At 44.2% G+C, this 23,503-nt stretch overlaps 1 protein-coding gene across 14 annotated transcripts in view; it reads left to right on the top strand.

Moving 5' to 3' along the window:
• Nucleotides 1-23,503, top strand: part of LYPD6B (LY6/PLAUR domain containing 6B) — a 241,649-nt gene that overhangs the window by 20,509 nt on the left and 197,637 nt on the right. For 5 of the 14 annotated variants that reach the window (XM_008258572.4, XM_008258567.4, XM_051848709.2 and 2 more), the window contains exon 2: nt 15,899-16,023. The exons of the other annotated variants lie outside the window; for them this stretch is intronic. The gene's annotated coding sequence lies outside the window, so the exon portion shown is untranslated. The remainder of the gene's footprint in view (nt 1-15,898; nt 16,024-23,503) is intronic. 14 annotated transcript variants of the gene reach the window in all.

Below are 23,503 nucleotides of genomic sequence, written 5' to 3'. Positions count from 1 at the left end.
CTGACAAAGATGGATATGGCCCAGGCCTTGCCGTCAAGTGGTTCCTGGCTGGACTAAGGGAAGAGCTAAGTGGCCAGTGATGCCTGAAAGCAGGCTGTGGTCTCTCCAGAAGGTTCCAGACGCTGTGGGAACACTTGAGGTTGGGCAGCCTCAAGAATCACTTCCTGCAGAAAGCTTGTGGCCTAGAGGGTGGCCTAGAGGTGGTCCAGGCAGAGGCAGCAGAGGGTGCAAAGGTTTGAGGAGCTGGTGGGCTTAGTAAAGTGTAGGCTCAGCACAGCTGGAGAAGACCTGGAGAGAGGGGAAAGGAGGGAGGAGAGGAGGGGAGTGGGGAAGTAGAGTGACAATCTGGGCAAGATAACCAGGGACTGGGTTGGGTAGGGCCTTGAATACTGTACTTGTTACTGTCCTGATGTGCAGGTCAGTTTGGACTTGATCCTGGGGGCATGGGGACTTATTTCAAATTTTAGGCAGGGTAGCCTGAGAGGTTTGCAAGGCTGCTTAGCACAGAGGTTATGAGGAAAGGCTGAGGATCCAGTGGTGGGCTCTTGACTCCTGCCATGACCACGTGCCTGCTCTGGGCAAGTTCCTAACTGTGCCTCTGCAGCTTTTGCAATAGAAATAAGGGGCAGGCATTTGTCCTGGAGGTTAAGACATTGGTAAGGATGCCTGTATCCCATATTAGAGTGCCTGTGTCCCAGTCCCGGCTGGAACCTGGTGTAAATCCTGCCTGTCATATGCAAGACACAGATTGGGTTCCTAGCTTCTGACTTTGACCCCTGGCTGTTGCAGGCGATTTGGGTGGGGGGTGAACCAGTGGATGGGTACTCTCTCTTTCTCCCTCTCTCTGTGTATCCAACTCTCAGATAAATAATAATAATAAAAAAGAGTAGGGATAAAAATCTTCTCTGTTTCACAGGGTGGCTATGTGGAATAAGTAAGTTAGTTTACCTAAAGCTCTTAGAATAGGAGGCACATATTAAAATTTAGTTATTTTTTGGAAAGGAGAAAAATTGTTTATTTTCTATGAACATTTACCTTGCACTGAATATCAGTTAACTATTGGCATAATATGCCACATAAAAAATTCTGAAATGCAGGGGCTTAAAACAAAGATGATTTATTGTTGCTCCTGCAGCAGCAGGGTGCCTGGGGCTTGGCTGAGACAAGGCTGGGCATGAAGTTTGGGCTCGCATCTGCTCCACAGAGGACCCACCCTGAGGGCGGCAGACGGATATTCCCAAGGGAATGGTAGAAGTGTCAGGGTAGGAGAAACCTGCAAGACTGCTTAAGGCTTTGGGTCTAGCAGCCAAAGCACAGAATCCAAGGGCAGGAGCTTATCCTGCTCTCCTATAGTGGGAGGAGCCGCGAAGCCACTTGGTAAAGGGCAAGAGCATAGGGAGGGGCAAAGAACTGGGGCCAGCAATGTGGTCACAGGCTGCAGCTGGTGTCTTCTGTATCTGCCGCTTTGTAGCTTCCAAGAGGAAGCTTCTGGGGGTGGGGGTTGGCCACATTCACCTGGGCCAAGCTTGGAACCCCAGGGCTTGGCTTTGACTTGTGACTTTTCTGCACTTGTCTTAAACTAAGCTGTGGGCCTAGCAAATGTATTCTTTCTTGTGCTTTCCAGTGTCTTTGGGAGAGACTGTGTTTTAGGAGAAAATATGGCAGTGTAGGTTTGAATCTAGATCTGTGGAATGAGAGGGGGATGATAATACCCTCTAGTAATACTCAATGGAAGCTTGGAGATGAGCAGAGGGGTTTGGGCAGGGATGCTCTGCAGCTTTGCTCCCAGACTTGCCAGGTGGCACATGGTTGGTAGTAGATGTAAACTGCTATGGTAATAACTTTTTCTCCCTTAAAAAAATCGCCATCTCTCCTACTGCAACAGAAGGAATTGCCTTTTTTCCATGGATTCCTTGACATTTGCTTTCTCCACCTTGGGTTGTGAGCATGACTCTCTAGCCAACACCCCTAGGGAAATGCTGGGGGTGAGTGCAGGGAGAGGCAGCCTGCTTAGTATTTATTGGTGCATAACTCTACCTCTCCATTCTCCTAGACTCCTTGGGGCTTGGGAGTGGGATGGGGACAGTGATGGGAGGAGTCAAATATGATTGCTTTGCCAGCAGGTCTTTTCCTCTTCTCTGGCCTCCTTATGCTGCCTGACAAATGTAGGCATTCTTCTCCATCAGAAAAAAGAGAAGCAGGGACAGGCAGGACATTTTTATAGGTTATGGTTTTCTGTTTATGTATGAGAATATAAGTACATTATAATGTAAACATCAGGTTTATTACAATGCTACACTCAGATTAAAATATTAAGTAATATCTAAAATTACTGTTAATAAAGTAAAATATTAAATTGAACAGTTTTTTTTCAGAGATAGGAATGAAACATGTTCTAGAACAGTTTTGGTAACAAAAACAGCATTGGAAATAGCATGTGAAATGTTTAGCAGTTTAGTTATGTGATGGATATATATGATGGCACCTCAAAAAGTTCACGGAAATGGAATTAATAGATAAGTTTGTTTTGGTGCAAAGACATCTTAAATCCATGCATAGGTTTTTCTTTCTTTCTTTCTTTTTTTTTTTTGGACAGGCAGAATTAGACAGAGAGAAAGGTCTTCCTTTTCCATTGGTTCACCCTACAAATGGCCGCTACGGCCAGCGCGCTGCACCGATCTGAAGCCAGGAGCCAGGTGCTTCCTCCTGGTCTCCCATGCGGGTGCAGGGCCCAAGCACTTGGGTCATCCTCCATTGCCCTCCCGGGCCACAGCAGAGAGCTGGACTGGAAGAGGAGCAACCGGGACAGAATCTGGCACCCCAACTGGGACTAGAACCCGGTGTACCAGCGCTGCAGGCGGAGGATTAGCCTAGTGAGCCACGGTGCCAGCCCATGCATAGGTTTTACATAACATGCATTTTACATGAACTTTTTGAAGACCCTGTGAATGAGATGCTCCATAAATTGTGGCATTTATGACGACAATGATGATAATGGTTTTTATAGTCCATTTATTGCAGGAGATTTTTAAAAGCAGAGATTCTAAGGTTGAGGATCCATCCACTGCATTGCTCCAGAGTGACCTCTCTCAGTCATTCCCTACCTACAGGAGAAAGCAGGAGGGAAATGAACTCAGAAAACCTTAGGTCCTAAAACTATGAAAAGTATATACTTTAGAAGTGATTTTTTTTTTCTTAAAGTGGTTGCTTCTAAAAGGCACCATTCAAAATAGTCACTGCAAGAACAGACATGCTGAAATCTTAATGGTGCAATGCTATTTTGTTGAGCAAAAAATCGGGCTGCATAATGACGAATAGTAGCTATGCAAATGAAAAGAAAGATCATCATGTCTTGTGCTTCAGGGTGTGTGAATTGATGGCAAAAATCTGTCCGTATTACTCAGTAGGGGAGATGAATTCAGATGAAAGCTTTCAGTGATATATGTTTTTTTTTTTTCTCCCTTAAGAATCATTTATGGCAGAAACACTGGCATAGTTTTTCCATTGGCAGTCTTTTGTGAATATCCATTATGGGCAAGCCCCAGCAAAGAGGCAGCTGTAAGTTCACAGTGAATCTGTCTGTCTGTCCTTCCTTACTCCCTGCCTTACTTTCTTCCTTCTCTATAACACAGCCTTTGCTTTCTAGGACCTTATATTTTAATGGGAATGGCAAGATACCGACATTTAAACCTAAAAACAAGTGCAAATTTATATAGTACATATTGTATATGGCAGGTTTCTAATATATCTGGAGGAAAAAATCAATACAGGGAAAATGATGGTTCTAAATCTTGACCAAATTAAACAATGAATTCTTCTGCTTCTTTGCATTTATTTTGTTCAGTCCAAGGGAAATAATTTCCCGTTGTTTCAGGCTTAGAGAAACATTACCACCCACAAAGCGGCCCCTCCCATGAAATAAGCAGAGAAGTCAAACACTGGTGGTGACTCAGGTGCCGTGTACATACGTACCCCACAATTACTTTCTCAGAGTCTTCTCCGGAACGGCAGGAACTGCTGCTGAACAGGGATGATTGCTCAGCTGATTGAGACCTCACTGAGGCTGCAATGACTTGATGAGAATTTTGATTTGTTCATAATCTCTCTCTCTTTAAAAAAAAAAGTTTATTTTATTTATTTGAGGGGCAGAGTAACAGAGAGATAGAGAGATCTTCTAACTGCTGGTTCACTCACCAGGTGGCCACAGTGGCCAGGACTGAGCGAGGCTGAAGCCAGGAGTCTGGAACTTCATTCAAGTCTGCCACGGAGCAGACTTGGGCTGGCAGGGGCCCAAGCACTTGACCCATTTTCCACCATCTTCCCAGACACATTAGCAAGGAGCTCGATGGGAAGTGGAGAAGCTGGGACTTGAACTGACGTTTGTATGGAATGCTGGTGCCACACAAGCAGTGGCTTAACCCACTGTACCACACCAGCCCCATTTGTTCATAATCTTTTACTGAGATTTCTGAAAAAATGACTATGTATGTTGGGGTTTTTACTCTAAGGTCTTTATGTTTTATATTAAAATGTGAATTGGAATTATTTCTCAATTTTACATAGGTCAAATATGCTAGATTTTTTAAAATAATAAGGTGAAAAATTTCTTAATAGATTATTTAATAAATGGTTTGGACATGGTAAGACTTCAATTTAGACTCTAGCATACATACTGTATCTCAAAAATAAACTTCAGAGAGATGAATATTGCAAATCGAATTATTGAAAGACTAGCAGAAAATAGATCTGCAGAAATGACTGTTGTCATGGTTTAAAGCAAGAGAAATAACTTGTGAGGAAAAGATGAACAAATATTTTAAAATTTAAAACTTCTATACCAACGAAGAGACAATAGACGGGAAATTTGTATTAAATTCATGATACATAAATGATTAATGTGTATTATAACTATAATATATTGCATCTTAAAATGTATAAGAAAGGGGCTGGGGTTCTTACAGATAGATGTGGAATATAGCTACCATTTATTGCATATGTTTCTATGCCCATGTAGATTTATAATATCAGATTATACTGATTATTTTGCATACAGAATATTTCATGATTAGCTTTCCTCACCAGACAGCACAGAGAACTCCACTAACTATTCTTCTAAAACATAGTTTTCTATGATTTCAAAGTATTTCCTTGAATGGCAGGGAGAGAGAAAGATAGAGAGATCCTATCCACTGGTTCACTCCCTAGATACCCACAGCTGCCAGGGCTGGGCCAGAATTAATTTGGGAACTGGGACTTCAATTCAAATCTCCCACATAGGTGGCAGGGGCCCAAGTATTGAGCCATCACCTGCTGCCTCCCAGGGTGTGCATTAGTAGGAAGTTGGAATCAGGAGAGGAGCCAGGACTTGAATCCAGACTCTTCAATTTGGAATACGAGCATCTGAAGCAGAGGCTGAACCACTAGGCCAAATGCCTGCCCCCTTAACTAGGTTGTCAGTGCTGGATGTTAAGGCAATAGATATCTAATTTAGTGTGATTTTTTTCTTAGGGTCTCTTTTACTTATGAAGTCCCTATCTATTGTCAGAGGTTTGTTTATGGACATCTCGTTGAATGGAATGGAGTGATTTACAAAGAAACACACATGGTATTGCTTTTATCAACAGTTTTACAGGCAGTATTTGCCACTGAAACCTGTTTTAGCAAAAGAGGAAGTATCATTTGAGATCCCACGCTTTTCACAACATGTCATCAGTTATCTTTAAAGGCTTTAGTAAAAGAGACACGTTAATTACCATCCGTGAGCATCTCTAGGATAGTGATGACTGTAGTATTCTATTAGGGCATTTTGTCAAGCGTGTCATTCCCTTATCTTGCTTTTATAGCAGAGGAAATAAAGGCACTAGAGACATATCTTTGAGGTCACACAACAAGTTAACAGCAGATAAACACTAGAACTGGCAGCTCCAGAATTCCCACTGTGTGTAATTAGTTCACTGCAGGCAGGAAATGACAGCATAGGGAATAAATGGCAGATGTGGTGTTTAGGGAGCTGGGGCTGCTGGGAATTCTCTGTGCTCTTCTGAATGGTTAATTAAGTTACCTTCCCTGTGAGGTTCTCACTGCATAGAACTTGGAGGCCTCTCAGCCAGGTGCTTTCTTTCTTAGGGTAAAAGGAAACAGCACGGTCATCCTCAAGTGCTTTGATGGGCTTGCCTGGTGGAGCATGCTGTGTGTGGGCCTGAGTTATTTCTTAGGCTTTGCAGTCTCTACTGAATGAGCCCTTAAGAAGTTTCTGAGTGTGATTTTTGTCATTAGCTCCTAAAGTACTAAAATGTGTCTGGGGAGTGAGAGGGCAGGGGTGGCCTCAACTATTTCCAAGTTCACCCTCAGTCCTTCCACTCCAGAGTTCTCAGCAATTCTGACTCAGCCCATGGAATTCATGTTTGACTTTTTTTTTTGGTCTCTTTTGATGCTAGATACAGAATACGTGGGCTACCTCCTATTCTTAGGCATCTAACAAAATTATTGTAGGAAATGATGCATTTGAAAATGACTGCCAAGAGATTTGGTATGTTTATGGAGAATTCTAGGGAGGATGGAGGCAGCCTGCCAAGTTGGAGCCGAAGGCTGCTTCCATTGGATGCTCTAACAAGCTCATTAGTCTTGGAATCATGATTATCTTAATTTCATTGACCCCCTGTAAGGACGTGACTAAGTATTTAATCACCAAGAACTGACTGGAGAGAAGAGAATCTGCACTTCTGCTTTAGAACGTTGAAAGAAGGTGGGGTTTTGAGTTCACTTTTCCTTCTGCCTACTCTAGAAGGGGCTTGGCATGTTCCCTGGGAGAAGCCAAGGTTTATGCTGGTCACTTCCTGTTGCGTCAAACCTGGCTATTTAAAGTGAGGTCCACTGATTGGCCATGAGTATCACCTGAGAGCTTGCTTGAAATGCAGGTGTCTTATGTCAAGAGAATTCTTATTCAGTGCCTTCTTATGTCTCCATGGATGCTTTCCCAAGTCCAAGGGTTTTAAGCATTGGATGTAATTTGCCATGCAAGGAAACACAGGTCAAAAACTAAAGTAACTACCAAGTATTTCCAAAATTTCAAACATTATTTGCATCCTTCTGGAAGCATTAAAACAGATTCAGTATATTTTTTGGGGGGAGGATGCTAACAAAGTAGATTTTTTTATTTTAAGATTTTATTCATTTATTTTGCCTTTTTTAACTTTTTAATTAGTTTTTAACAGATTCAATATGATTTGTAGATAAAATTCTAAGAACATAATGATATTCTCTTCCTCCCTCTCGTCCTCCCTCTCCCTCTCCTTTCTTCCCTCTTTTTTATTTTTTGAGATAATATATTTTAAATTTACATTACAATGAAAAACCTTAATACTTCACCAAATAAGAATTTTTTTTTTTGACAGGCAAAGTTAGACAGTGAGAGAGAGAGAGAGACAGAGAGAGGTCTTCCTTTTTGCGTTGGTTCACCCCCAAAATGGCCGCTACAGCTGGCGTGCTGCACCAGTCCGAAGCCAGGAGCCAGGTGCTTCCTCCTGGTCTCCCATGTAGGTGCAGGGCCCAAGGACCTGGGCCATCCTCCACTGCCTTCCCGGGCCACAGCAGAGAGCTGGATTGGAAGAGGAGCAACCGGGACAGAATCTGGCACCCCAACCGGGACTAGAACTGGGGTGCTGGTTCCGCAGTCGGAGGATTAGCCTAGTGAGCTGCAGCACCGGCCCACCAAATAAGAATTTTAACAAGTAAAAAGCAAAAAGATCCTACGTTAGTGGGAATATAGACAATGCCTCTAAATAATAATTGAATGGAAAAATGACCATTTCACCCAAATATCAGTAAATTTAAGCAATTGCAGATCATTAAAACTACAGTAGTATAATATTTTTTTTTTTTATTTGACAGGTAGAATTAACAGAGAGAGAGACAGAGAGGACAGAGAGAAAGGTCTTCCTTTGGTTCACTCCCCAAATGGATGCTATGGCTGGCACTGCACCGATCTGAAGCCAGGAGCCAGGTGCTTCCTCCTGGTCTCCCATGCGGGTGCAGGGGCCCAAGCACTTGGGCCATCCTCCACTGCCCTCCCGGGCCACAGCAGAGAGCTGGACTGGAATAGGAGCAACCAGGACTAGAACCTGGCACCCATATGGGATGCTGGAGGATTAACCAAGTGAGCCACGGCACTGGGCCCATATTTCTAGTTTTGAAGAAATCATTTTAAAGAAATCACTGTTTTCCACAGTGGTTGCACTAATTTACATTCCTACCAACAGTGTATAAATGTTTTCCTTTGTCCATGTTCTTGCCAGCATTTGTTACTTTGTGTTTGGGTTTTAGCCATTGTGACAGAGGTGAGGTGATATCTCATTGTGGTTTTGATTTGCATTTTCTTGATGGTTACTGATGTTGACCAATTTTTTTCATATATTTGTTGACCATGTGTATTTCATCTTTTGAGAACTATCTGTTGAGGTTCTTTGCCCATTTCTTAACTGGATTGGTTGGTTTTATGTTGTTGAGTTTTTTTTTTTTTTAAGATTTTATTTATTTGTTTGAGAGGTAGAGTTACAGATAGAAAGAGGGAGAGACAGAGAGAAAGGTCTTCCATCCGCTGGTTCACTCCCCAAATGTCTGCAACAGCCAGAGCTGGGGTGATCCAAAGCCAGGAGCCAGGAGCTTCCAATCTCCCACGTGGGCAGGGGCCCAAGCACTTGAGCTATCTTTTACTGCCTTCCAGGCCATAGCAGAGAGCTGGGTTGGAAGAGGAGCAGCTGGGACCTGAACCGGCACCCATTTGGAATGACAGCGTCATAGGCAGAGGCTTAGCCCACTAAGCCACAGCACTGGCCCCTGTTATTGAATTTTTTAAGATGCTGATATAGAGCTTGCAAATATTTCTCCCCATTCTGTTGGATATCTGTTCCCTATATCGATAATTTCCTTTACTGTGCAAAAGCTGAGTTTCATATAGTCCCATTTGTTTAGTTTTGCTTTTGCTTTTAGTTTTGTTGCCTGTGCTTTGGGGCATGTGTCAAGAAGTTGTCCTGTACACCAGTGTCTTGGTGTGTTTCTCCTACATTTTCTTCCAGAAACTTCATAGTCTTGGGTCTTTTTTTTGTTTTGTTTTTGAGATTTTTTGACATCTTTATTTGCAAGTAGCAAAGACAGAATATGAATATAAATTACCAAAGTACAGAATATGGATTACAATGGCTTCCCCCCCATAACGTCGCTCCAACCCGCAACCCTCCCCTTATCCACTCCCTCTCCCCTTCCATTCACATCGGGTCTTTTTTTTTTAAATACAAGTTTATTTATTTGAAAGGCAGAGTTAGAGAGAGAGAGAGAGAGAAAGAGAGAGAGAGAGGAGAAAGAGATCTTCCATCTGCTGGTTCACTCCCCAAATGGCCACAATGGCCAGAGTTGGGCTGGTCTGAAGCCAGGAGCCAAGAGCTTTTTTCAGGTCTCCCACATAGGTGCAGGAGCCCAAGCTCTTGGGCCATCCTCTGCAGCTTTCACTCGCACATCTGCAGGGAGCTGGATTGGAAGTGGAGCGGCTGGGACTTGATGCCCTCATTGCAGGTGGTGGCTTTAGCTACTACCACACAGCGCTGGCCCCAGTCTCAGGTCTTAAATTCTAAGTATTTGATCCATCTTGAGTTGATTTTTGTATATGGTGAGAGGTATGGACCTAATTTCATTCTTCTACACTTACATATCCTGTTTTGCCAGTGCCATTTGTTGAAGAGATTATCCTTGCTCTAGTGTATGGTCTGAGCACTTTTGTCAAAAAGCAGTTGGCTGTATGTAAGTGAATTAATTTCTGGACTCTCTATTTTGTTCTGTTGACCTAGGTATCATTTTTTTGTGCCAGTACCAAGCTGTTTTAATTACTGATTCAATGTATTTTTATGAAAATTCTATGTTACATCTCTAAAAACTCTCTCCCCTCTGCCTTGGCTCCCATTGTTCTGGATTGCTTCTCCTCAAAACTTATTCTTACTTCTCAGTTCACACCTTTCTGAATTTTCAGCAGCTTCTTCCTCTTACGTTCGTCATTAAATATATGTTGCATCACCCTCTTTGACTTGCTTAATTGTTTTTTTTTTTCCTGATTACTTTCAACCACAACAGCCCAGCAGAACTGAGAGAAGAACCCAGCAACAGGTATTTGTCCACTTGGTAGAGTTGTGGGAGTGGTTTCAGGAGAACTGATGGAGAAAGATTGTACCTACTTAGTCATTATTAATAATATTATTTTTTGTTACACAAGCTACAGGACGTGTGCAACCTGGCTTGTCACCTTGGTGACACAGACTATGTGCGTGTAGCAACAGTGGAGTCACTAGAATAGAGCTGTTTATGAATGCTTGTTAGTGGAAAACTGTTTACATGGTTTATCAAACTGAGTTGATGTGGACTGAATAGAATGAGTTGGAAGATAGCAGATCTTAAGGTACCAGCCCAAACCCTGCTGTGTCACTGATTGGAATGATAGCATCTTGTTTATGTGGAGAAGCTGGTTGGGCAGGAAGGACGTGTGCATGAGCCAGCTTGGCACTGAAATTTGTCAGATTTTGAGACATTGCCACACTGAAAAAAATAGTGTCCCTCTGGTAAATTTTAATACTAAACTGTCCTGTAATTCTGTTATTTTTAGCCAGAATGACATCTTTTTACAAATTATTTATTTAATTTTATTTGAGAGAGAAACAGAGAGAGATGACCCAGCTACTGATTCATTTCCCCAAATGCCCATAACAACCAGGACTGGGTCAGAATGAAGCCAGGAGCCAAGAACTCCATCCGGGTCTTCCACATGGCTAGTACCTTGAGCCATTACCTCTGCCTCCCAAGATCTTCACTAACAGGTGCTTACATGGAGAGAAGAACCTGTTTCAAACCCAGGCACTACAATATGGGATACAGGTGTCCCAGATATCTGAGCCATTACCATCTGCCTCCCAGGGTATACCTTAGCAAGAAGTTGGAATCAGATTGGAGCTGTGACTCAAACCCAGGCACTCCAAGGTGGAATGTAGGTGTCCTAAAGTGACAGTTTAACCCCTGCGCCTAAGGCCCACCCCAGCATGACATCTTTTTGTGGCATTGTTTAGCGTCCAGTTGCCCATGTGCTGAGCCAGGTTTGCTTTTGTGACTCCTGGTTCCAGTCCTATAGACACTTTTACTCAAAGCCAAGAACAGCTTTCAATGTTATTAACAGGAGGAGCAGGGTTTCCTTCCTTCCTTCCTCCCTGCCTTCCTTTCCTCCCTTCCTCCCTTCCTTCCTTCCTCCCTCCCTTACTTTCCTCCCTCCTTTCTTTCCTCCCTTCCCTTCCTCCCTCCTTCCATTTCTCCCGCCTTCCTTTCCTCCCTCCTTTCTTTCCTCCCTTCCTTCCTTTCTTTCCTTCCTTCTTTCTTCCCTCCCTCCCTCCCTCCTTCCTTCCTTTCCTTCCTTCTTTCTTTCTTTCTTTCTTTCTTTCTTTCTTTCTTTCTTTCTTTCTTTCTTTCTTTCTTTCTTTCTTTCTATTGTGCCCTTGAAATATGGTTGTAAATTCTTGGAAAAATAACTGATGAAGTTTTGAGTAAATAAACACTTGGCCAATGGGTGGCTTTTCTATGATTGATTAAAAACGAGTATGTTTTGGAAGCAAGGCTCTATGTACTCTCACTTCCTGCTCCTCTTGGATCTTATTTCCAACAATTCTCCCTGCAAACCTGTGTTCACTCACGCTGGCCTCTTTAATGTTCCAACATGCCAGCCACAGGACTTCTGCATTTGAGTTTTCTCTGTCTGGGATGCTCTTCCCCTCTTACCTGCAGGACTGGCCTCCCACTTCCTTCAGAGTCAAACGTTGGCTTCTCACTGAGGATGTCCTCAGTTACCCATCTATAATTTTACTCCCCCCTTTTGACTGCTTGACATTTACATGTCCTGCTTTCCCATTTTCCCCCTCTTCTCCTTAACATTTGCTAATACCTAACACAGTAGAAATTCTACATTTATCCTGCCGATCTCTTTCCCCCTCTTTCACCAGGATATAATCTTCCTGAGGTTATATTATTCCCCATTGTCTTCTTATTGCTTACAATAGTGCCTGGATCGCCCTTAGCACTCAGTGGCCAGATGCAAAGAGGCAAGGCAGAAGAGCTGTGAATGACTCATGTGGTCTTCTCTCTGTGATTACTGACTTCCTTCAGGAGTGCGACAGCCCTGTGTCTATCAGCAGGGAGCCAACTCACTGCACAGTTTATGATGTGGAGGTGCATTTTGAAGCTCCTATATTCTGGCTGGCTTCACAGTTAGTAACCATAGGAAGTAAATTCTCATTAGGATTTGGTGTAAAGCAGGCATGTTCTGTGAAACCAGTGAATTCTTTTCTCTTTGCATGCTTCTACTATTTCATACATTTCCAAGAAGTCAACAGGTAGTACCAGATGCAGCCTCATTGACTTCTGGGAGGGTAATGACAGAGCATATTTACCCTGGGACAGGGAAATGGAATCTTAGGCACTGAGAGTCCATTATCTTTTGTCCATGGATGAAAGGTGTATAACTTACTTATCATTTAATCCCGCACCTGGCATTAGAGTACTGATAGGTGAGGTGCTAGGAGGAGAGGGGCTTGTGCAGGGCTTTGTAAGTAGTGATAAGACAGTGGGAATGGAAAACTCTGCTTGGCAGGGTCTGCCCAGGGTTGTGCTGAGTCCATGGCAATACTTCATTAGCTGTGCAAACATTCTATTCAAGATAAGACTATAACAGTTGCCTTGGGGGAAATTCTTTGAGTCAATATTTGTTTGATCTTTCATAAAGTATTTTGGCTTTGCTATTTGTGCTCTAGTGAAGTTCCTATTATATATGCCATTTTTGGGGATTTGCTGTATTTGCACACCAGGTCAGTCCTGGAAGAGCCAAAGGATTAAAATCACCATTTAAATAGAAGCTCTGTGGGTTTTCAAATGAATCTTTGATACTTGAAATCCATTGTTTCAATTGACAGCGAATTATTCAAAATCTATATTCATATACTGAGACCCTAAAATATAGGATAAGATCTTTGCTCTTTCTTTGGTTATCATCTAGCTGCCTTATAAACAAGACATGCATCAGGATGTGATACAAGGGACAAAACCAAATAACAAGTGAGAGCTTGTGGATACTTAGCAAGGACTGAGCATGCCCCAGTGCTTTTAAAGCATGGATTAACTCACTTAATTCTCCCAATAGCACAGAAGAGACAGGTGTTATTGGTTAGTGTGAAGTTTTACATGAAGTAGACAACGTTGTGGGAATTTGGGAAAAGGAGATTAATGAAAGAAAACTTCAAGGAGGAGGTCTCTGAGTCTGGGTGTTCAAGACTGGAAACCAATGGCCGTGCAGTGGGAAGAAGGAAATGGCTGCAAGTGGCCATTTGATCTTTTGCTTGGGACATCATTTTTCTATCTCTCTTTTTTTTTGACAGGCAGAGTTAGACAGTGAGAGAGAGAGAGAGAGACAGACAGAAAGAAAGGTCTTCCTTTTGTTGGTTCTCTCCCTAAATGGCCGCTACAGCTGGCTGCGCTGATCCGAAGCCAGGAGCCAGGTGCTTCCTCCCAGTCTTTCATGCGGGTGCAGGGGCTCAAGCACTTGGGCCACAGCAGAGAGCTGGAATGGAAGAGGAGCAACTGGGACTAATACCTGGCTCCCCAACCGGGACTAGAACCCCTGGGTGCCGGCGCCGCAGGCGGAGGATTAGCCTAGTAAGCCACAGTGCCGGCCCATTTTTCTCTCTTGAAAAGTTGTTTACCCTTTCTAGACTCTTAACCCATGTGCTTCTGGTGAAAGCGACAGTAAACATATCAGGAAAACATACAGAATGGTTGTGTGATAAATGGTATGAGAACACAGGAAAAGGAGCCTGTTGGTATGGTGGAGGACAGGCTTTGCAATTTTTGTGGGGTGGCCAGGGAAGGCAAGTTGAGACACCTGAAGGAAGGTTGAAGGAGGAGAAAGTGCTGAAAGTGCCTATGGGCAGAACCTTCTGGGTGGAGGGAACAGCAAGTGCAGACCCTGGGGTGGAAGCTTACCTGGTTTGTTTAAAGAACTTCAAAGAAGCCAGAGTGGCTGGGGAATAGTGGGCAAAGAGAATGGTCATAAGAGGGGACGTCTATCAGGGGTCCACCCTACCGAGTCTCTAGTGCTTTTAATGATGATAATGGTGAGGCAGGAGCAACTCCCAGGAGTTTTTGGGAGCACAGACCAGCAGGCTAGCAGCTGTTGCTCCTGTCTGCAGTCCTGCCCATGTGTAGCTCCTCTTGCTTTTTACTGGCAGGACCAGCTCAGCATCTCTCAATTCCTGATTTAAAAAATTTTTTTTTTTTATTTTTTGACAGGCAGAGTGGACAGTGAGAGAGAGAAACAGAGAGAAAGGTCTTCCTTTGCCGTTGGTTCACCCTCCAATGGCCGCCGTGGCCAGCGCGCTGCTGCCGGTGCACCGTGCTGATCCAATGGCAGGAGCCAGGTACTTATCCTGGTCTCCCATGGGGTGCAGGGCCCAAGTACTTGGGCCATCCTCCACTGCACTCCCGGGCCACAGCAGAGAGCTGGCCTGGAAGAGAGGCAACCGGGACAGAATCCGGCGCCCCGACCGGGACTAGAACCCGGTGTGCCGGTGCCGCAAGGTGGAGGATTAGCCTAGTGAGCCGCGGTGCCAGCTTCAATTTCTGATTGCTAGCTGAGCCTCACACCCATCACCTGGCAGCTAGGAAACCAGTTCAAGCCCTGGGTGAGAGCAGACACGTGACGTTCATGATACCCTCGCCTTAGCCCTTGCAGTCTTTTCTTGGTCTGGATTTCCAAGTTTCTTTTCTGATTTCCTGCTTGGCACTGACAATCCTGCTGCAACCGCAGCCCTCTTGGCTGGGCTCATCTTGTTCTCACCATCCTCCCACTGTGTTGCTGGGCATCAGTGTGGGCTGTGCTGTATGGCTGTTTGGGCTGTGTGCTGAGTGGAGAGGTGAGAAGACCCACTGGGCTGCCAGGTCATCCTTTGCCCTCCCTGAGGATTTCACCCCACCACTGCTCTGTGTCCTTGGTTAACAGCCTCAGAGAATGAAGTAGGCATGGTTGACTGGGCTTCTATAGACACACGTGCTGGACCATTGCCAAAAGTCCTCTGGCAGAGCAAGGGCACTCAGCTTCCCTTCAGCCTGGATTTGCCTAGCTCTGATCCTGTCCCTTTAGCCATTGCTGTTGATGCCGTCAGTCATGAGCACAGGCTGTATAACAGGGAGAGGACCAGGAGCTGGGGTGAAGGCATGGAGAACCAGACCAGGGCCATGTCAGTGCAAAGGGAGAGTAGAGGAATAGGAGAGAGGCCTGGGGAAGGAAGCTTCAGTAGACACGGTTCAGTTGGCCTGGCGGTGACTCAATAGAAGATCAGAACCCAGACAAGCATTTAAGAGTTTATGCATGAATATTAATTTAGCAGTTGCAAATATAATTAATACTTTCAGAGAGTCACATATCCAAGGCTTGACCAAGTTATGTAAAGAATAATGTATTTGCTGTGGAGACCTGTGAATGTACAGGTGGGGTTGGGTCAATATGCATTCAGGTCAGACGGTCGAGTTAATGTGTACTTGAAGGGTCGGCTGTGGGGTCACCTCTGTGATTCTTTCTCTCATTCTCTCCACTGGCTTCTGATTTTCATTGCAGTTATATCTATGGAGATCTAAACACCGATGCTATTAATAACAATTACAGCACAAACATGCTTTATTCTCAGTTTTTCAGAGCAGAGGTTCAGGGGATGGAAAGTTCTCTTCTTTTCTCCTGCTTCCAGCAAAGGGAACCTGACTTATTAGGGGGCACACATGGAAGTCTTTTCCAATCTCTTGTGAATCAGAGGATGCTCTTGGGTCCTTGCAGGCACAGAGGCAAGTCATCCAGCTGAAAATGTTATTATAATAAAAAATAGATGAATGGCATGACCCTAGAAGGTGGCGACGTGAAGGGATGTTCCCTCTTTGAAGAAAATTGCTAACTTATTTAAGGTAAGTGGTCTCCCTGGGCCTACTACTTACTTTCCTGGGAAATGGATTAATTTGAGTTAACATTTATTGAGCTTCCAGAATATTGTACAAAATGCTTTAAAATTTTAAAGTACAATTTATTTTCGGAATAGGAAATTCACTCATGTGGCTGAATGTTTAAAAACTGCGAGTGAATGTGCAGCGTGAGCCTTCTCCCTGCTATCCCTCCCCCAGCTGACGGTTTCTTTCCTCTAGGGAATGTGTGTCACTAGTGTCTTACACATTTTGTTAATCTACAGTAGACTATGCTCAATTACTGTTAATAATCTTAAGGAAAAACAGGGTGTCCTTTTTCCTTTTTTTTTTTTTTTTGAAAGGCAGAATGGACAGTGAGAGAGAGAGACAGAGAGAAAGGTCTTCCTTTGCTGTTGGTTCACCCTCCAATGGCTGCCGCGGCGGGTGCACTGCTGCCAGTGCACCATGCTGATCCGAAGGCAGGAGCCAGGTGCCTCTCCTGGTCTCCCATGTGGGTGCAGGGCCCAAGCACTTGGGCCATCCTCCACTGCACTCCCGGGCCACAGCAGAGAGCTGGCCTGGAAGAGGGGCAACCGCGACAGAATCCGGCGCCCTGACCGGGACTAGAACCCGGGGTGCCGGCGCCGCAGGCAAGGATTAGCACTGGCCCCCTTTTTCCTTTTAAGGACCTTATACAGTCAGCCCTCTGTATCTGCAGTTTCTACATCCACAGACTCCTCCAACCCCAGATGGAAAATATTTGAAAAATAAATTGCCTTTGTACTGAATGTGCACAAACTTTATTCTTGTCATGGCTCCCTACATAATATGTAAAACAGCTATTTACATAGATTTACATTATATTCAGTATTATCAGTAATCAATAGAGGATTTGAAGTATATGGCAGGATTGCCTAGCTTGTATGCAAGTGCTACACCATTTTATATAGAGGACTTCAAGAACCATGGGTTTTGGCATCTAATGGGGGGCAAGGCGCTGTCCCAACACCAGTCTCCCTGGGATATTGCAGGATGACTGTACTTTATAAAGCAAAGTGAGCCAATCAGTCATTTGAAGCTGCATGTGAGAAACTTTTTAAAATAAATCCAATGATTATAAATTCCTAGATGCTGCAGTGTGTGTGTTTGCTACTCAGTCTGGTCCACAGACTAGCAGAGCCCGTATCCCTAGCACAGCTTGTCAGAATGCAAAATCTCAGTTCTACTCCAGGCCTCCTGCATCAGAATCAGCAGGTGATTTCGAGGCCCATGAAGCTTTGCGAAGCAGCTGCCCTCTGTCGTTCCCATGGCATTGGCCTCAGGTGTCGGAGTGACTGTGCGGTCCACCTGGAGTGAAGAAAGGAGGCGATGGTCCTGGAAAGAGAGCTCCTCTCCACATGTTTGTCACTCTGGGGGCTTTGCTGCTGAAGTTAAATGTTGAGGATATTTTCTTAATTTGCAAGCATAGATTTAAGTGGTAAAATCACCTTTGTGATGTTTACTTTTCAACTCAGAAATCTTTCTCCCTCTGTTTTTCCCTTCCTTTGCATAATTTGTTCTTTTTTTTTTTTTTAATTTGACATGTGGACTTATAGACAGTGAGAGAGGGAGACAGAGAGAAAGGTCTTCCTTCCGTTGATTCACTCCCCAAATGGCCGCTACAGCTGGAACTGCACCGATCTGAAGCCAGGAGCCAGGTGCTTCCTCCTGGTCTCCTGTGCAGGTGCAGGGCCCAAGCACTTGGGCCATCCTCCACTGCCCTCCTGGGCCACAGCAGAGAGCTGGACTGGAAGAGGAGCAACTGGGACTAGAACCTGGCGCCCAAAAGGGGTGCCGGCGCCGAAGATGGAGGATTAACCAAGTGAGCCACGGTGCCGGATGCTGGCCCCACATAATTTGTTCTTAAATCTTTGGCACTTTTCTCTTTTTTATGAGGCAGTGCTGGTTCTGATTGAATAAGCACAAATATTAATAGAAAAATGTAGAAACAGCCAGTTGTGCTTAGATTGACCACTTCTATTTTAATGATTATGTACATTTATGGCCGAGGTTTTACATCATGTTTTACTGTGTGTACGTTTTACCCTGTTTCTCATTTCTGAGTAATTTAAGGTTAGTGCAAATGTTTGTGTTAAATCTGTTAGTGTGATAGAATTAATAATTTGTGGGATATTGGGAAAAAAAGCAGCCAACAAAACATGATTTCGAACTCTTTGAAAGTTGTTAAAGTTCTTATGGAAAGAAAAGAAAAAAGGGAAGTTGTTTCTTTGTGGAAATGAAGGACTAGAGGGCAGAAACTATTGAAAGCTCCTCGGATAGAAGGAGTTTTCATGTAGACTAATGTGGATAATTTGAATATGACCTGAATTTGACTAGGAACTTGTGCAAACTTCTACAGAAAAGGAATTAGAGGGTTTGCCATAGGACTATTTTTGGTATTTTGGGGGTTAATACTTTAAAAAGTCTCCAATTATTAAGTGTTATATTCTAAAAAGCAGGTGAGGTAAACATGTGATCCATGCATGTTAATAGAATACTTTCCTAAGTGTGTTGTGGTAGGGCTGGAGGATGAGTGAAAACAGGCTCAATGAAAGCAAGTACAGAGCGAACCCCCAGCGCTTACAAGTGAGAGGACCTAAACCTGGAAGCTGGGGCCAGGTCCCTTGCTGAGTGGGGCCAAGGCAGGAGAGGAGAACCAGGACTGGGGAGAGAATGTTTTGCGTATGGGAGGGTGATATGTCAGATTTCAACACCAAAATTCACGAGAATCCTTTGGCAATGTATTTTTGAAAGCTTTAAAATAATTTGTCCTGGCCGGTGCCGCGGCTCAACAGGCTAATCCTCCGCCTAGCGGTGCCAGCACACCGGGTTCTAGTCCTGGTCAGGGTGCTGGATTCTGTCCCAGTTGCCCCTCTTCCAGGCCAGCTCTCTGCTGTGGCCCGGGAGTGCAGTGGAGGATGGCCCAAGTGCTTGGGCCCTGCACCCCATGGGAGACCAGGATAAGTACCTGGCTCCTGCCTTCGGATCAGCGCGGTGCGCTGGCTGCAGTGCGCCGCCTGCAGTGCGCCGCCCGCGGCAGCCATTGGAGGGTGAACCAACGGCAAAGGAAGACCTTTCTCTCTGTCTCTCTCTCTCTCTCTCACTGTCCACTCTGCCTGTCAATAAATAAATAAATAAATAAATAAAATTTGTTCTTCTGAGCAATTTAGTACATATAGAATAATTCTAGACATCTGTTATCAAGGGAGTTCTTGACATGCCGAAAAAGATTTGGCACAAAGATTTCTTTAAAGTGTATTTTATAATAAAGAAAAGTTGAAAGTGAGTTCATTGCCTAACAAGTGAATGGGTAAGTAAGTTATAGTATAATAACTAAATGGACTGCTTTACAACTAAAATGATGTATAATATTTAGGATATATTTTAAATTATGTGTGAAGCAGACTAAACATTGTGTGGAAAAAAGACAGGAAGGAAACATTAGTGGTGGTTGTGTCTATGTGATGAAATTTTAAAAAACCATTCTGTGTCTAATACGTGGACTACAGTGGGGATGTATTACCCAACAAGGTGGAGAAGAAAATTCTCACTTGGATTAAAGACAGAAAACAGAAAAAAAAAGGATTGAAAAATGGATAGAACACATCCATTTCATTATGGAGAGTATTATGAATGTTTTAAAATTGGGGTATTCAAGGCATTTTGGTAAATTCCTTGGCTGTGTGGTGTCCAAGTTCAGATGTGCTGAGGTTGGCACTGGTTATGGGGGGAGGAGAGAGGAGGAGGCTCTCAGTGGGGAGCAGTGGAAACATTCCTAGCCGGGGATGTGCAGAGCTGGCAGTCCCCAGCCCACCCTCCCGCATATGCTCTGGGCTTTGTAATTTGCAGTGATGAGAAATCATGCCTCCAGCTATAGCCAAACTGCTAACCCAGCTGGAATGCACCGCCATGGACGACTTAGTGATCAGTGTCCTGTAAAATGCCACAGAACCACTCACTTTGAATTCCCAGGAAGTCTCCTGCAACTCTGAAAAGATAAGGCAAGAGGCTGGACGGGGGTGTGCCCAGAGCACAAGCAGCCCGCCTCCACCTTCCTGTCTTTCTGGAGGGCTCTGGGGGACAGTGGGACTTGCTTCTGGGCAGGCAGTGCTTTAGTGTTTGCCCAGGCTTAAGTAGCTACCTGGACACAGCAAATTAACTCTGAAAATAGGTTCCCTTTGTATTTGGAAGTCTTAGTTTGATAAATTTTGATTATTTTTTTAGGACAATATGATGGGTAGTAAGAAATGGCAATTATAGCTTTAAAAATTTTCCCTAGGACTGTGCTGGAGCAGCTCTTTCAAAGTGTGTATTTTGAGCCTATTTTTAAAATGATTTGAACAAGTGGGTTTGAAGATTTCCATCCTTACTTTTTCAGGGATCTTATTATTATTTTTTTTTAAAGATTTACTTATTTGAAAGGCAGAGTTACAGAGAGGCAGAGACAGAAAGAGAGAGAGAGAGCAAGCGAACGAGCGGTCTTCCATCTCTGGTTTGCTCCCCAGATGACTGCAATGGCTGGAGCTACGCCGATTTGAAGCCAGGAGCCAGGAGCTTCTGGGTCTCCCATGCAAATATAGGGGCCCAAGGACTTGGGCCATCTTCTGCTTTCCCAGTGTCGCTCCCCCTCTTCGTGGAGGAACGACACAGGACCCTACGCTGTTCTTTTGTCTGCTCGGCCCTCCCCGGGTTTGCTGCTGGTTCTTCCCGGGTTGGCTACTATCCCTTCCACCTCCGTGGAAGGGCAGTTCCCCCTGGCCACATTCCCCACTTCCGCAGGGGAGCGGCACACCGCCGGCCGGCTCTTCTCGGGGGCTGCACAGGTGTTCCCTCAGATGTTCCCCATAGATGTTCCCGGTGCATGCCGTCTCTCTCCTCCTTTATAGTCCTCCTCCGCCAATCCCAACTCGGCTGCCCACACGCCGAGTACGCTGCTCTCCTCCAATCAGGAGCAAGTCCTACAGTTTATTAGTTGAACTGGAGGCAGCTGTGCGGAAGCTGTTTACTTCTCTCCCAGCGCCATATTGTGGGAGAGCAGATGCATAGAATAAGTCTTAATTCCAGTAACTCAGTCCAGTCCGGATTGCTCCCCACACCCAGGCCATAGAAAGAGCTGGATCGGGAGTGGACAGCTGAGACTTGAACCAGTGCCCACATGGGATGGTGGCACTGCAGGCGGTGGCTTTACCCTCTACGCCACAGCGCCGGCCCCCATGGATCTTGCTCTTTAAAGTTGGTGAGCTGAGCCTCTCCATATGAACATATGCCGTAGTAATTGCCCATTTTTTAGTTCACCTGTGCTACAGTGACAAATCAATGCCATGAGCATTGTGGCAGTTTCTATCTTGTGAGATGTCAGGCATCTTTTTAATGGACAAATTGCAAAATTAATAATGTAAAAACTGATATTCATCACACAGACAGGTGTTCTTCCAATTTGTCACTTGACTGCAAGTAGTCTGATGTCACTGAGATGGCATCCAGTCCTAATGGGGCAGTGTTGGCTACCACTGAGTTGCTGCTCATAGCAGCAACTGCTGATGCCTCTTCCTGAAGAGCAGACTTGTTGAAGAGGCTGCTTCTGAACTGCTTGGTGCCCCACAGCAAAGGCAAATCCTAGGACTCCCATGAGGAATGTGACAGTCAACACGTGGATTGACAGTGTGGCTCAGGGCCACAGTGTCAGGGCAAGGAGAGTCCTTGAAGGACTGAGAAGTCCCTTCTGTAGCTCTGAGGTTCATGCTGCAGTCACTTTGTACCCCTGCCTCTCCCTGGGAATGGTCACAATCCAGGGCAGAGGCCTGATTGTTACCTGCTACGGTGGGTATTCTATTGGCTTTTGGTCCCTTCCCTGTTCATGAAATGCCTTGCACTTGCCACCTCTGCATATGTTGGAGGGCTCATTTTTTTTTTCTTTGAGACAATGGCTTGGACTGGATAATAAGTATAGTCAAGATGATGAGTACAATTTTTTTTTTAACTTTTATTTAATGAATATAAATTTCCAAAGTACGATTTATGGATTACAATGGCTTCCCCCACATACCGTCCCTCCCACCCACTACCCTCCCCTTTCCCACTCCCTCTCCCCTTCCATTCACATCAAGATTCATTTTCGATTATCTTAATATACAGAAGATCAGCTTATTATACATTAAGTAAGGATTTCAACAGTTTGCTCACACAAAAACAAAAAGTGAAAAATAATAGATGATTTTTTTTAAATGATGATGAAATCAGATCAGACCTATTGTCATGTTTAATCCCAGTGAGAGTCAAGTTGGGAGTTGACAATTTTTTTTTTTTTTTACAGAGGATCAGTTTAGTATACATTAGGTAAAGATTTCAACAGTTTGCACCCCCATAAAAACACAAAGTGAAATATATTGTTTGAGTACTCGTTATAGCATTAAATCTCAATACACAGCACATTAAGGACAGAGATCCTACATGAGGAGTAAGTGCACCGTGACTCCTGTTGTTGACTTTACCAATTGACACTCCTGTCTATGGCATCAGTAGTCTCCCTATGCTCCAGTCATGAGTTTCCAAGGCTATGGAAGCCCTCTGAGTTCTCCGATTCTTATCTTGTTTAGACAAGCTCATAGTCAAAGTGGAGGTTCTCTCCTCCCTTCAGAGAAAGGTACCTCCTTCTTGGAAGACCTGTTCTTTCCACTGGGATCTCACTCACAGAGATCTTTTGCCAGAGTGTCTTGGCTTTCCATGCCTGAAATAGATGAGTACAATTTTTTAAAGATATCTAGTCTGCGCTCCCTTCGATAGCTCAGCTGGTAGAGCGGAGGACTAAAGATATCTAGTCTGTTTCAGATTAAATCAGTGACCTTGGCCTTCTTTGGCTGAGCTTGTTTTGCTTCTGTGGTTGCTAGACAACACTAAAGGGAACGCTCTTCCCATATGACATACATAAAAGATGCCTAAAGCCCTGGCTGAGGAACCCATTTCAAAGTCATGGAGATCTGACTAATTCTAAAACTTGTAGGAACAAATGGAAATTTTTAAGATCACTATCACTAAATTTTCACCGTTAGAAGCCAGCAAATATTATTACATTGTGAATTACCTCTGGGTTCCAATCTGTGAACTCAACTGTAAGCTTACCAAGGACTGGGATAGGATTTATTTTACTCACCACTGGGTCTGATTTTCAGTGCTTGGACTGGCTTCTAGCATGTAGCAGATGCTCAACTAATATTTCTATATGAGTAGATTTCCATTTTGTAGACTTTAACTCCAGCCATGGGGTTCTAGCTAATATTAAATTGAATTTTGGTATTATCAATGTTTAATGTAATTTAGACTTTATTCTTAGCTGCTGTATGCCAGAGATCAATTCATAAAACCCACTTTCATGGATTGCTTTTAGAGGTTCATTTTTATTTCCTATGGTTGTATTTGAAATGGACACCCTTGTGCAGAGTTTTTGCTG

This window comes from Oryctolagus cuniculus, chromosome 3 (genome assembly GCF_964237555.1).
Source record: "Oryctolagus cuniculus chromosome 3, mOryCun1.1, whole genome shotgun sequence".
Classification (NCBI taxonomy): Eukaryota; Metazoa; Chordata; class Mammalia; order Lagomorpha; family Leporidae; genus Oryctolagus; species Oryctolagus cuniculus.
The sequence above is the reverse complement of the archived record's forward strand: the minus strand, read 5'-3'. Positions and strand labels throughout refer to the sequence as shown.